The sequence below is a fragment of the Pinus tabuliformis genome, chromosome X (genome assembly GCF_031772625.1).
Source record: "Pinus tabuliformis cultivar Carrire ecotype Pingquan chromosome X, CPIR1, whole genome shotgun sequence".
NCBI classification, from domain to species: domain Eukaryota; kingdom Viridiplantae; phylum Streptophyta; class Pinopsida; order Pinales; family Pinaceae; genus Pinus; species Pinus tabuliformis.
In genome coordinates, this window is record NC_142308.1 from 395,273,181 (window position 1) to 395,288,347 (window position 15,167).

Here is a 15,167-nt window from a genome sequence, read left to right on the forward strand (position 1 = left end):
CGTTGTTCATAAAAGAAGTTATACGCAGATAATGAAAAATATATATGCTGTACTTGATATGTAATTTGGCCACATCTAAGAACAGTTTTGATGTGCTATGAAAGATCTTGGTATATAAATCACAACAACATACATCCTATACAGCTATGACTTAAAGTATTAAATGATGCACCAATATGCAGTGATCACCTCTGCAAAGAATGTCATTCTCATCAAATGTATATGAGTATGATCAGTAATGGGACTATGAAGGACAGCATGATCATGATGATGTAAAGGGCAGCATGATCAGCAATGAGATTGCATGCAGATGTATGAGGCAGCATGATGATAGATGAGATAGCATGATGATGCAGCATAATGGGGATGAGCAACATGATGATGAATAGGGCTGCATAATAATGGAAAATGCAGAATAATGGACAACATGATGATGAAGGCAGATGAGATGGTGCTCCACTCTAAGGTGCAACTAATGGACGAAATGGATAGCTGAAGCCGTCACCTTGGAGAATCAGTTGAAGCAGAATGTCTTCAACTGATCTCATCGTTATACGAAATGATTTATGCTAGATCTAGATAAGTCAAAGTGTTGCCTTTTGTTGTAAATGTATTATCTCTATCTCTCTCTTTCTCTGCTGAAATTTGAAGATAAAAGAAAATTTGATAAAAGGGTTTCCCCACACATTGTGGGGTTTGTCACTGGCTTGCGCCACATCTTGTGTCCTCTTTTCTTGGCTTGTCTTTTGCGATTTATATTTATGTTCTATCTGCAGTTTACTTTATATTGATGTGATTGCTAATATGGAAAAGAAATTAAATAAATTGCTCCAGCATAGAACATACCCAAAATTTAACAAGAGTTAACATCAGTTGTTGGAGTAGGAATCGGGTAATCGATTTTTCACATGGTATCAAAGCATAGATCATGAGAAGAAGAGCTTAGAAGCATAAAGGAAGAGGAGTTTGAAATTACTACAGAGGCAACAATTCGAAACCCCAGAGGTAGTGTAGTTCATGGACCAAGAAAGTTGAGGTTTCGAGGAGAATTCGATTTCTATGAGTGAGTCGACCAAGAAATTTGATCTCCAGATCGAAAGCTTTCTAGAGAAAGAAGTGAGAAGCATGTTTTTTCCTTGCAGAGAAAATATTCGGTTGGGACGCAGATATTTTGCAATAGTTGCTGGAAGAATAGTGTCAGTGGGGGAGAAGAAGACACACTTGAGGGAATTCTTCCTCAGGGGACTTCCTGCGAAGAAGTCTGAATTCTCATTTGTTGAGCAACAACGGGGAGAAACATATCTACTAGCTTCAGCAGGGAGTGCATAGGCTAGCCCAGCAACAATGCAGAGGATAGAGGAGGTAGTTTGACATTTCGTTAGCAGAGATGGAATCTAATGGGTTGCGAGATTAGGATCGATTAGAGGGTGCATCCAACTATGTGATCTGGAAGGCAAGGATCTCATGCTTTCTAGATGAACATGATCTCAAAAATTATGTCGACAGTGTGGTAGTTGTACCCGCGGATCCAAATCTGCTCAAGAAGTACAAGGCTGAGATCAAGAAGGTGAAGAGGTTGATCCTTGACAAAGTGGTGGATCACATAGTGTGTCACATTTCTAGCAAGGATACAACCCGATAGATGTGGGAAGCTTTGGCCACACTATACAAAGGATCCTCTGAGCAACAGAAGATGTACTTGGAGAAAAAGATGAGATCGTCGCAGATGCAAAAAGGATAATGCATTGATCTGTTCCTTACAAAGCTTCAAGAAATCCGAGACTCATTGCTAGTTGTGGGGTCAACACCTCAGTCTACCGAGATGGTGAGGCTGGCCCTGAACTTAGATTCAAAAGAATGGTAAGTCTTTGTCTAGAGTATCCTGGGCAGAGAGAGATTACCATATTGGGAAGGGATGTGGACCACTCTTCAACGGGAAGAGATGAGGATAGACTCAGTCAAGTGAAAACTTGATAGTAGCAACAACAATAGTGGGACAAAGCCCAAGGAGGAGGATGAGAATGCAACCCTTGCATATAAGGGGCAACAGGAGTAGCAGAAGAAAAATAAAGATGTTTCGAAGATCAAGTGCTTTCGGTGTGGTGAACTTGGTCACTACTCTACAGAGTGTCCTCTCAAGAAGAAGAACAAGGACGAGAAGCATGATTCAAAGGATGCATCCACACAGATCGAGGAGGAGGAGTTTGTCATGATTTCCCAGAGGTGGGGTGATATAGAAATTTAGTTCGAAAGTGCTACATGGGCAAGATCATGGAGGAGTCCACCTCTCGGATCAATAACTTGCTACAAGAGCCCATATTAGTAGTAGCATGATGAACCAATATTAGTTGGTGCAGAGGAGTACCAGAGTGACAGTTGTATTGGCTCAGAGCGCTAGAGACTAAGCAGTGCAGAGCAGAGTTGGAAATAGTGCAATTGGCACAAAGTAGAGGTTAGTAGCAATGCAAAGGCTTCAAAGGGTCAACACAGAGACTAGCAACAATCAGAACTCATGCAACAAGACGCATCATGCTGAATAGTTGTTCAGTAATTTTGGATGATTTTCTATTGCTAATGCAGTAACAACAACAATTGGAGAAGGTTGCAGTGCAGATGTGATATTGGCGATGGAAGTGCCAGTAGCAATACGAATGTAGAATTTGAGAGGGAGTTGCAGTATAGATGCATTGTTAGCAGTGGTAGTGTTAACAACAGTATATATGCAGCATTTCCATAGTAGTTGGCGGGAAAGGATATCAGGAATTAGCAGCGCAGAGGGAGATGTTACAAAGAAGGGTGATGCTTCAGCATGTTGCATTACTAGAGCACATTCCTCGCTAAGAAGGAGTGTTTATTTCTGGTAGTATCGGATGTTCTCTAAGCCTCAAAATTTGTAGGGAAGCTTAGACACATGTATTCCACAATACCCAGAAATCGTTTTGGAAAATTCCACTCAGAGACAATTTTATTAAAATACTTGATTATTTTTAATGGGTGCCTAAGTCTAAACTTAGGGAATTAAAATAATTGAAGGGTATTAATCAAACTGTGGGTGAAACTTCTAGAAGAAGATGAGGTCAAGCCAAAATTATTTGAGCCATTGATTAGAATATAATCTAGGCTATTGCTTCTCAATAGAAGGATTATAAGAGGAGGCCTGAGGGGCATTTGGAAAATACATCGAGTGGGAGATCATAGATTGAATTTCTAAAGAGAGCAGCGTAGCAGTTGTCTGTGAGATTCGAAGTGAATTATTGCAGTGAAGGGAAGGGATAGTTCCGATTGGAGATTTCTCCTACTCTGGGAATACTCAAAAAATGAGGCAGAGAGAGATTCGAGAGAGGCAGCGCAAAGACTATGCTGGGCAGTGTAGACAGATGAAGAGGTAGCGCAGAGCCTTGAGGAGATCAATATTTTTGCTAGAGAGGTCAGTTTCTAAAGCTAGAAGCCGGGGTGTGATACCGAGAGGACAAAATCGAGGTCTTAGAGAGGAAAAATGATCAGCAGAGGGAGTGATGATGCAGTCACTAGGAGCTGTGATGTTGGGCCTACGCAGTGACTGCACAGAGTCAAAAAGGGACTAGCCATTCTGTGGCTGGATCAGTCAAGATCACCATTGTAATCTTCTGTCAGAGATATTCTATGCATTAGATAGCCAACAAGGCATCTAGAGATTGTATTCATAAAAAAAAAAACCACTGCTTAATAATACAAACCCTCAACTGCTGCATCGGTTTTCCAACATTGGGTTTTTCTGGGAAATTTGTCGAAAAATAATTGTGTAGATGTGTGAGATGTTTATTTCTATCTTGTGTTGTATTTAGTTTCCATAGTTTTCATTTATGGAGGCTGCAGTGTATTTAATTCGATATTTTCCGTAGCACACAACAAGTAATTTGTTTTAACAATTAGAAGAGTTAACATCAGTTGTTGCTGTAGGAATCGGATAATCAATTTTTCACACTTTTAACACATGCTAGTAGGAGAGAGAATATTTTGGGAGGGCCGAAATCAGTCTTTGACCAATGTTGACTTTTTGGGTGTTTCAACATACTTTGACTTGGTTTGACTTCATATTTTGATCTATTCTTGGAGGTTGCATTCTTTGGCACAAATATCGAGGTTTTCTAGGCACTTTGACTATAGTTGACCACAAAATTTGATCACATGTTTGACCATGAACTTTATCTCTCTATTGACCAAGTTTGACTAAGTTGTTTGGGACTGTTTTGACTTCATTTTGACCATCATTTAAGGCCGCATTCTTGGGTAGTTGGTCAAGGTCTTTTGGAGGAGTTTGATCATTGAATTTGGACTGGTTAGGTGGGGCATGTCTGACTACTGTTGACTTTGACTAGAATTATAGATTTGATAGTTTGACGAGATTTGATGTTTAGGCTCATCTCTTCGATTTTGGATATTGGTTTACTGGAAAGTCAAATATGTTGATATGTGACTCTTGGCTAATGAATTGGATCATTGTAATCTCTCTGTTGAACATTTTATGACAATCTATAAGAAGAAGTATTTGAAAGGGTTTTCTGCCTTGTGGGGTTTTCCCCTGGTCTTTGACCAAATTGGGTGTCTCTTTCTCTTGATTGTTTTCTATTGTTCATTCCATTTACTATTCTATCTACAATTTCTATTTGTTACTATAAAGTTTAAATTGATTTGAAAGTGATTTCTAATAGAGCTAAAGTGATTGTAACAACATAGAACAATGGAAAATTAACATGGTATCAGAGCTGAGGTAAAGACAAGCCTAAGGAGATAAGAGAAAAGAAATAATCTTTAAAAGAAGCTAAAGGAGCGTATTTGACTTGGTCAAGATGTCTACCTCTTTCTTCAAGGATACTGACAAGCTATGTGATTCATCTAACTTTGCTGCTTGGAAGATCATGGTGGAAGTGATATTGGATGAAAATGATGTCTTGTAATATGTGGAAGGAAAAGTTCCCGAGCCTCCAGAGAATGCTTCTTCTACTACCAAGTCCATGTATAAGAAAGGTGTTATCAAAGCTAATAAAATTCTTATTGATTCTTTGCAAGATATTTGCTTGTTTATGTTGGAAAATTGAAGAAGTGTAAGGACATATATGATAACTTGACTGGGATGTATGAGGTCCAAAATTTGAATCATATTCTGTCCTTAAAGAATAAAATCAAAGTAAATGAAGATTAACAAGGGGGAATCTGTGAAATCCTATGTCATGAGGGTATACCAACTAAAGGATCAATTGCATGTTGTTGGTGAGCTTACATCTGATAGAGAGTTGGTGATGATCACTCTTCAAGGTCTTCCTCCTATATGGGAAACCTTTATCACTATTATAAGCAACAATAATATACTCCCGAGATTTGATGAGCTCGTTGGTAAATGCACTCAAGAGGAGACTAGGATAATTGCTAAAGGGAGGATTCAAAAGCATGAAGAAGGAGAGCCCTCTTCATTTTCTGCTCAAGACAAGAAGAGAAAAGGAAAAGGAAGACCATATGGTTCAAGAAGGCCTCCCCCTGAATCAAAGAACTTCAATAGAAGAGGAGGAAGAATGAATGCTTCAATTTCCACAGGCTTGGTCACTATACTTGAGAATTTCCAGAAAAGAGAGATGCTCCAAGATCCAACTACAACAACTATCATGGATTCAACAACAAAAAATTCAATAATAGAAGAATAGGAGATGATCGTTGATGAGGAGATTATAGAAGAGGAAGAGATGCTCCAGATTATCATGAAGAAGGCCATCATATTGAAAAGAAGTCAAGAAACTCCAAGTTTGAAAATAATGTAGTTGCTTCTCAATCTGAATATATTCTTATTTCTACTCTTTCGAGTTCTTCCCCTTTGGATTCGTATGATAGTTGTTTAGTAAATAATGGGGTCTCTAGAAATTTCTTTGGATACTAGAAAGTACTCTCAAACCTGGTTGAGAGGGAGACAAATTTAAAAAACATCCTTGGAGACACTTCTGCTCATCCAATGAAGAGTTTTGGTTTTGTCAAATTTCATTTGGACTCTAGTAAATCCATTCTTCTTCATGATTTTATGTATGTTTTGAGACTAAATAAGATATTGGTATCTATATCTTCCTTGGAAGACAAAGGGATGAGATTATCCTTCATAAGAGGAGAAGTCCTCACCTAGCCTATGGAATCTTGCATGAGAGATGCTTTTACCTTGGGATCTAGAATTGAAGAAATCTATAGAGTCAATGGAAGACCTCTCCAAGAAATGGTCCATGACATCAACCATCAAAGTGAGTTATGACACCGAAGGTTTGAACGTCTACATTATGAAGCCCTTCCTAAATTAAAGAATTTGGTTTCTGGGATGCCTGATGTTCAATCTGGTCATGATAGAGTATGCCCAGGATGTGCTAGTGGAAAGAAGAAAAGGGGACCATTCCCCTCTAGCAAGAACAAGACTAGTGATATTCTTCAACTCATCCATTCTGACTTATGTGGACCCATGCCAATGCACTCTCTTGTTGGCCATCTCTAATACATAATATTTATTGATGATTTCTCTAGGAAATCACAAATATTCTACCCGAAGCATAGGAATGAGGCATTGGACATGTTCAAGTACTTGCTCTAATAGAAAATCAAACTGGGAAAATAATAAAAGTCTTAAGGACCTATTATTCATAAGAGGAAATGTCCTCACCTGGCTTATGGAATCTCGCATGAGAGATGCTTTTACCTTGGGATATAGAATTGAAGGAATCTATAGAGTCAATGGAAGACCTCTGCAAGAAATGGTCCACGACATCAATCATCAAAGCGAGTTATGGCACCGAAGGTTGGAACATCGACATTATGAAGCCCTTCCTAAATTAAAGAATTTGGTTTTTGGGATGCCTGATGCTCAAGCTGGTCATGATGGAGTATGTCCAGGACGTGCTAGTGGAAAGAAGACAAGGGGAACATTCCCCTCCAGTGAGAACAAGACCAGTGATATTCTTCAACTCATCCATTTTGACTTATGTGGACTCATGCAAATGCACTCTCTTGTTGGCCATCTCTAATACATAATATTTGTTGATGATTTCTCTAGGAAATCACAAATATTCTACCTGAAGCATAATGATGAGGCAATGGACATGTTCAAGGAATTTCTCTAATAGAAAATAAAACTAGGAAGAGAATCAAATTCTTAAGGAAATGTTACCGCTCAAACTAGCATGGGTCCTAGGGGGGATCCTATGGAGCAACTACTAGGTCAAGGGAAACAATGGAGTGATAACCCACTATCACCTTAGCTAAGGCTCCGTACTCTTTACAAACTTTCACTAATGAAAGGAGACCCAATATAAGGGGAATCCTAGATGAATGGATTAATAAGAGGATAAGGAGTGATTCCTGAGGCTCATTCACAAGAGAGACTCAATTATATGGCTTTCTTGCTCGGGAAGCAAGGTGATATGCTCTCTAGGAAGGGCTAGGAGGATTCTCAAGGCTAGGGTGTGGGGATATACCTTATAAAGATGATTCCTAGGCTTAGAAATGCTTATGGAGAATTGGCCTTTATGTGACCTTTGTGAAGTTAGAGTTATAAAGTTGCGAGACCACAAAGACCAAGTGGACCCATAATTAGGTCAAGGATATGGAATTGATTAACTAAGGAGGGGCTTGAACTAATTATGGAAGAGAAGAGGATAAAACGATAACTTTTATTTTGAGAATTAAATTCAATGATCCTAATGAGGATACTAGCTAAGGGAAACCTAGGGAAATAAATGGTCCCCGAGCTAGGGCTTTCTATATCTCAAGATCCCACCATGAGAATTTTTTGAAATTTGGAGTGCCTCTAGAGAAAACCATAATGCAGTTATGAATAAGAGATCAAAGTTTTATGATGGCTATAATGGTAGAAAAATGATGCCCTAGGTTCCCTATGGTGGCTAGGCTTAGAAAGAGAGAGAGGAGGCAAGAAAGATAAGTGTTTAAGTGACCACTAATGGATGGATTAATGCCTTGCCTTTGGGAGAGATGGAGTCAAGGAGAATTTATTGTTTGGAAAGGATTTACCCAATCAAGGAGGCCTTCAAGCAACTTCGCATGGCATTAGGGCATGAGAGTAGATACTTAAGGTCTTTATAATTTGATATGAAATAATTGATGACTTATAAAGATGTATTTAGCTAAAAAAATCTATAGGAACATTCACCCATTGATACATGGCCCATGCAATGATGCAACGCTACAAAATATGAAAATTTCCACAATTTTGCATAGGAAAGCAATAAATTTCAAACTTATATAGCGAAAATCCCAGCGACATTCACGTGACAAAGTAAATTACAAGAATAAGCATGAAAAATATTACTTACATGTACAAATGAGTATATCCAATCATCAAATTATGCCAATAATGAAGCTCCAATACAAGAGAAATAGATCCAAACATCAAAATTCATCCATGCAATCCAAACTCATCTTCCAAAAGGGAATGAAAAAATATCACAAGAGCTAATAACCCATTATGATGAGAGAAATGAATCACCTCTCATATATTTAGACCATCTCTAATGAGTTCAATTTTCATAATTGGCCTAATTAAGCCCCAAATAATAAAATAATGTGCAATAATAACATCCATTAGTGACAAACCCACCAAGATAGCTCAATAAGATAAAAACAAGCCTCTCAACCAAGGAAAATTTTAAGGATGGAAAATTTTCTTGAAGTTTAAAACATTGGCGAATCTCACTAATCCCTAATATGAAAATTATAAATGTTTATTGATATATTTGTAAACTTAATCAAATTTATAATTATTTTATATATAGTCTCTATATAATGTTGGCGATTTTTAAGGTAAAATAATTTTATATTCTAAAATTTGGGCGAATCGTCTTTTATAAAATTGGAAATTTGCGAATCTTTTTTGTGGAAAAATCATGGAAAATTAGCCCACTGGGCGAACATTAGCCCCTAAAATTTTCCATGCTCTCAACTGGGAAAAATGCTCAATAAAACGAGTCATTGGGCCTTTGAGGAGGCATAATGAAGTCCAAAGTGTGCCATGATGTGAGAATGGACATCAAAGAGGGAGAATATTATGATGACATATTTTCACCTGTTTCCCACTATACCACCATTAGATCTATTGTTTCCCTTGTTACTAGTCAAGAATGAACTCTTCACCAAATGGATGTGAAGATTACATTTCTTCATGGCATATTGCATGAAGAAGTATACATTGAGAAACCTTAGGGATTTGAAGTAAAGGATAGGAAGACTCATGTTTGTAGGTTTAAAAAACATTATATGGTTTGAAGCAAGCTCCCAGAGCATAGTATGCCCGCATTAACAATTAACTGGTGAAGCTAGGATTCACAAGTAGTGTTAAACCAAACTTCTACTTCAAAGTGGTCCAGGGTATGCCTTTGATTTTGGTTATATATGTTGACGATTTGTTCTTGACGAGTAGTGATCCTTTGATGCTCGATTGCAAGAGGGAACTGGCCTCTAAGTTTGAGATGAAGGATATTGGCTTAATGCACTACTTCTTGGGATTAGAGGTATTGTAAAGACTCAGTGAAATTTCCCTTTCTCAGGAGAAATATGTTGTGAAGCTGTTGGAAATATTTGGAATCGCAGAATGCAATTCCTTGGCCACACTGATGGAGATGAACTTCAAGAAGTTATGTGGAGATGCTGCTAGACCTGATTTGGAAAATCCATATGAGTATCAATAGTTGATTAGGGCATTGAAATTCCTTGTGAACACATGTTTGAACATATGTTTTTCAGTGAAAACTTTGAGTCAATTCATGACTGAGCCCCTTCATGCACATTGGGTTGTTTCCAAACATGCTCTGAGATATCTACATGGGACGATTAACCTTGGTATGAGATATATTGCCGAGGATGTTGAAAATTGGTAGTTATGGGATGAATTTCCTTGAATAAAATTTCATTTCTAACCTTTCTGGAGTGACTTTCTAAAAATAGAAAGTCAATTTCTATCTTTGAAATTGTGACTTTCAAAAAATAGTAAATCGCCAGGTTCCATCAATTCATAATGATATATAGATGATGGAAAATCACTTAACTTATCCTTAATCAATCTCAAATATTGAATTTTTTAATTTAATCATCAATGCTATTAATACTATTATTATTATCCTTATTAAAAGAGAAATACATGTCACCTTTTCTACTTGGAAATCAATCCACCCCATCTCTCTCTCTTTTATGGCTCTCCTACCTCTTTCACTCTCTCTCCCTAAATGAATTCGTTCCTCTCTCTCGAATGCACTTATGCACCTCTTACACATATTTACAGACATTTATGACTTGTCATACGATTCCTCTTACACCTCATCAATGCATAAGTCACACTCTCTTCAAGGCATGCATACCTCCCTCTCTATGGTGCAAGTTACTCAAGGAATGCATACTCCCTCTTGATGGCACGAGTTACTAAGGAGAGTGTACCTCCTTTATGATATAAGTTACTCTCCGATTTTGGCATTAGTAACTCCTCCTCAAGGTCTAGGAGTTACTCCATCATGAATTCAACCTCTTTGCTCTTCCTGTATATGTGTGCCTCTCATCCTCACTTGATACACTTGTGCTTGTGAAAGGAGAATTCAAACTTGAGAGATAGAGAGAGAGTTGGAGAGGCTAGAGGAAGATTGAGAGAGAGAGTGTGTGTGTGTGTGTGTGTGTGTGTTGAAGAGAAAGAGCAGATCTTGGAGAGCCAGAGTGATTCAGTGCCTACATCAACTACTGCTATCAAAGATATTCTTTAGATTTGGGTGAACTCCTTCATTCTCTCATTGTACTTGTATCTTTGTTGAACAATTGATTTCTAATAAAAGAAGAATCCGGTCTTCATGTTTGATTGAGTTCTTAGCTTTCTTCTACTGTGCATATGGTTTATATGGTTTATGTTCTATCTACAATTACTTAACTTATATTGCAACATAAATAAGTTCTCAATTTAAGTGATTGTAACAACATAGAAGATCTAATTTTTAACATGGTATCATAGATTTGGTGAAGAAAAGCTCAAGAAGACTAGTGCTGCTCCAACCCTTTTTTTGTTGGAAAATATCTAACTGTCCACTCCATTTACAATTTTTTTTTTTTGCTTGATATCCACTCCATTTACTTCTCATTTTCTGGTTGTTTTCAACTCCATTTACAACTCATTTTCTATTTGTTTTCCACTCCATTTGCAACTTTTTTTTGCAATCCATTTTCTACTAATATATCCCTTGCTGTCCCTCTCTATTTGCTGCTAAAATTTTGAGAAAATCAAGATGTCTTCCTCTTACTTTAAGAATGAAGAAAATTTGGTTGATGCTTCAAATTTATTTCCTTAGAAGGATAGATTAGATATTACTCTTGAGGAGCATGATGTTCTTGAGTATGTTGAGGGAGAGATAGTAAAACTAGTTGAAAACTGTAGTGCTGCTATCAAATCCAAATTCAAGAATGGAGAAGTCAAAGCTAAAAAGATTATCCTTGACTCTTTTAGAGACCACCTCATCACTTTTGTTTCCAACTTGAAGAAACCCAAATAAATGTATGACAAGCTGATTGGAATGTATCAAGTGAACAACTTGAGTCAAATTATTGCCTTGAAGAGTCAACTCAAGAATATTAAGATGAACAAAGGAGAGACCATTCAAACATACTTCATGAGGATATCAAAAATCAAAGATCAACTTTCAACCTCTAGAAAAGCTATTCCTAACAAAGAAATAGTGTTGATTACGCTTGGAGGTTTTCCTTCTTCTTAGGCTAATTTTATTACTACCATCAACAACAATGATAAGTTTCCCACATTTGATGAACTTCTGGGAAGGTGCGTCCAAGAAGAAGCCAAAATTATTTTCAGAAAGAGAATTCCCAATCATGAGGAGGGAGAACCTAATCCCTTTGTTGTACAAGGAAAGAAGAAGAAAGGAAGAAGAAAAATTCACTTTTTGAGAAATCTTGTCCCCAACGGCTCCTCTCAATGGACCAAAGACTTATCAAAAGTCAAATGCTACAACTATTGCAAACATTGGCACTATGCTTGTGATTGTTTAGAAAACAAAAGAGCATCAACATCCATCTTCAACAATTGTTCCAACAAATATGATTACAAAAGAATATAAGATCCCACTGCTTACAGAGGAAACTACCATTCCTTAAGGAACCAAAGGTATGATAATAATGTAAATGAGATTCAATTAGAGTACTTTCTTGTTTATGATTTTTCTAGTTCATCTCCTGCAGATTCTTGTGATATTTGGTTGATTGATAGTGGTGCTTCAAGTCACTTTACTGTTACAAAGAAGTAGTCTCTAGTTTAATTGAGATGGAGACAAATTTGAAGATTATTCTTGGAGATAAATCTACATATCCCATAAAAGGGTTTGGTTCAGTTTCTTTCTATCTGGATTAAGGTAAAACTTTGACTCTTCAAGAAGTTTTTTATGTACCTGATTTAAAGAAGATTCTTGTGTCCATATCAACTTTAGGAGATAAAGGAATGAAAGTTTCTTTCACAAATGGTAAAATTCTCACTTGGCCATTGAGATCCAACATGAGAGATGCCCTCACTCTGGTATCTAGATGTGAAGGTCTATAAAAAATCAATGGAAGACCTATTTATGCACTAATCCTTGACAACGATCATCAAGGTGAACTTTGGCACCAAAGGTTCTTCACTTGCACTACAAAGCATTACCTCATGTGAGGAATATGGTTTCCATAATGTTAGAAATCAGATCTGATCATGATGGCGTTTTCCAAGGGTGCTCAAGCGGCAAGCAAGTGAAGCGACCATTACCTTCAAGAAAAAGTATAACTAGTTAGGTTTTGCATCTTGTATATTCTGATTTATGTGGACCAATGCCTATAATTTCGCTTGGTGGTTACTTGTATTATATTATCTTTGTGGATGATTTTCTCATAAAACATTGATTTATTTTCTAAAAAATAAATTCAAGTTTTTAAAATGTTCAAAGATTACAAAGCTCTAGTAGAAACAAAATCTAGAAAAAAAGATCAAAATCTTATGATCTAATAATGGAGGAGAGTTCACTTCCAGTGATTTCATTGAATTCTAAAAAGTTGGGATAAAAAAAGAGAACAATGTACCATATAACCCAAAACACAATTGTGTGGCCTAGAGAAAGAATAGAACTATCATAGAAGCAGTCAAAGCTATGTTGCATGATCAGAAATTGCCAAAGTTTCTATGGGGAGAAGCTGCGAACAAAACTGTCTATGTATCTTGCCTTCTTTCTATTATTGATAAAGTGTTGTTATTACGCATAGGAGGTTATATTAGTAAAGTTTTGTTTGTTTTACATTGATATGTGTTTTTGCATATTCTCCGTATTCTAACATGGTAATAGAGCAAGTTACTATTTTCTACCTCATTCAATAAATTAGTTTTTCATAACATTTTTCCAATTATTTCGAGTTTTATTATTTTGTAGAATTGCTATTAAATCTAGTTGCCATTACAAGGTCTCTTTAGATCTAGACATTTTTTTATATAATATTTCATTCTATTAGAAGTTTGATCTCACTATTAGCTCCGAAATAGTGGAATCAAATAGGATCAATTATTGGTTTGATAAATTTGGCTTTGGTTTACCCATTTTTGAATTAGTTTTCGTAAGCTAACATTGGGTATATTTTTTTCAAATTTATTCTAGGCATTTTTTGAGGTTTGAGGTTTTAGTAGCCTTGACTATTTTTACCGAGCCTAGTTATTTTCCCGAAGTCAATATTAGTGTTAGAGTTAGTTTTTGGTCATATTTTTTTTGTTGGGTTCAATTTTTTAGGATACTTGTTAGACCCTTCCTCTCACCTGCTTTGTACCATATATAGATGGGTATTGCCTGGTTGAGTAATTTTTTTTTGGCTACATTTGTTTATTGGGAGTTGAGATTCTAGTTTGTATTTTGAGGTAGAATGTTTTAGGGGCATCTTAGGAAAGACATAAGGTCATATGTCTATGTTCAACTTTGATTTTTTTTTGGTCATGTCAACTCTAAATTTGGATAGATGAACTGAGGATTTCAGAGGAGAAGAGTTCCTCAACCCTTGTTTTATTCCTTGACTCTATTCAATTGAGCGACAACGTAGCTCTGGTTGTGTGGTTCATCGGTTTTGTGTAAACTCTGTGCTTTGTGTTTTTTTCACTATAGTTCTGGTTATATATCATGAGTTTACTTATGCCACATTCGGTGGTATACGGTCAAAATTGTTGGATGTGGTAAGTTTTTGGCATTTGGTATCATACAACTATACCATTAATCCACTCTTTTGTGACAATATTTTATTATAACATTTTTATTATTATAATAAATAAATATTTTCTAATACAACATTATTTGGTATATGGTATAGTGAAATTTGTGTTTTGGTTACATAATATATTAAATACGAATTTTATTAATAATTGTTGAAAGGTGGTTATCATTGATGCCAATCCAAGTATCACCAGGAGATGCCCCACCTTTTTTTGACCAAAAAGGCATGGAAAATCATAAATTTTTGAGTCCATATGATCCTTGTTGGATTCTCCTCGTCGAGTTGATTCCGGTGGTATGTGGCCCGCCATAAGAGCCTTCACGGTTTGGGAGTTATGCTTGTTTGAAGATGGACCCCATCTTGCGGGAAAAAATCCCATAGGGAGATGATGTGGAAATATTTAATTGCCCAACGTATCATTCAAATAAAAGGATTTGGGATTTCTTTAACTTTTAAGGCTAACATATTTTCTTAAAGGGCTTTAAATATTATTTTATATTTACCAGGGGTCTTGGATTCAAAGTAAAATTAAAACCCTAAATCCAAAAGTGTAACAACCTCATTCCTTGGGCTCCAATCTATTAAAATTCAAATATTTAGATTATGGTTCTCCCTTCAAAATTGTCAATCGGTTGGTCTTAATGAACCCCTCCATAAACTATAAAAAGGCTCTAAGACCTCACCTCCAATGCATGCATTGAATGAATATCTTTTGAATCAATTATGCTTTGAAAATATTAATAAGTTACTAATTGATAAGAAATATTGATTAACCCCCCTCTCAGTATTTCCAACAATTGGTATCAAATCTAGTTCCTTCACTAGTAGTTTAACAACTAGAAGGAGATCATAGAGTGGAATAAGTAGGGGATTCCAATATTGAATGCGAGAAA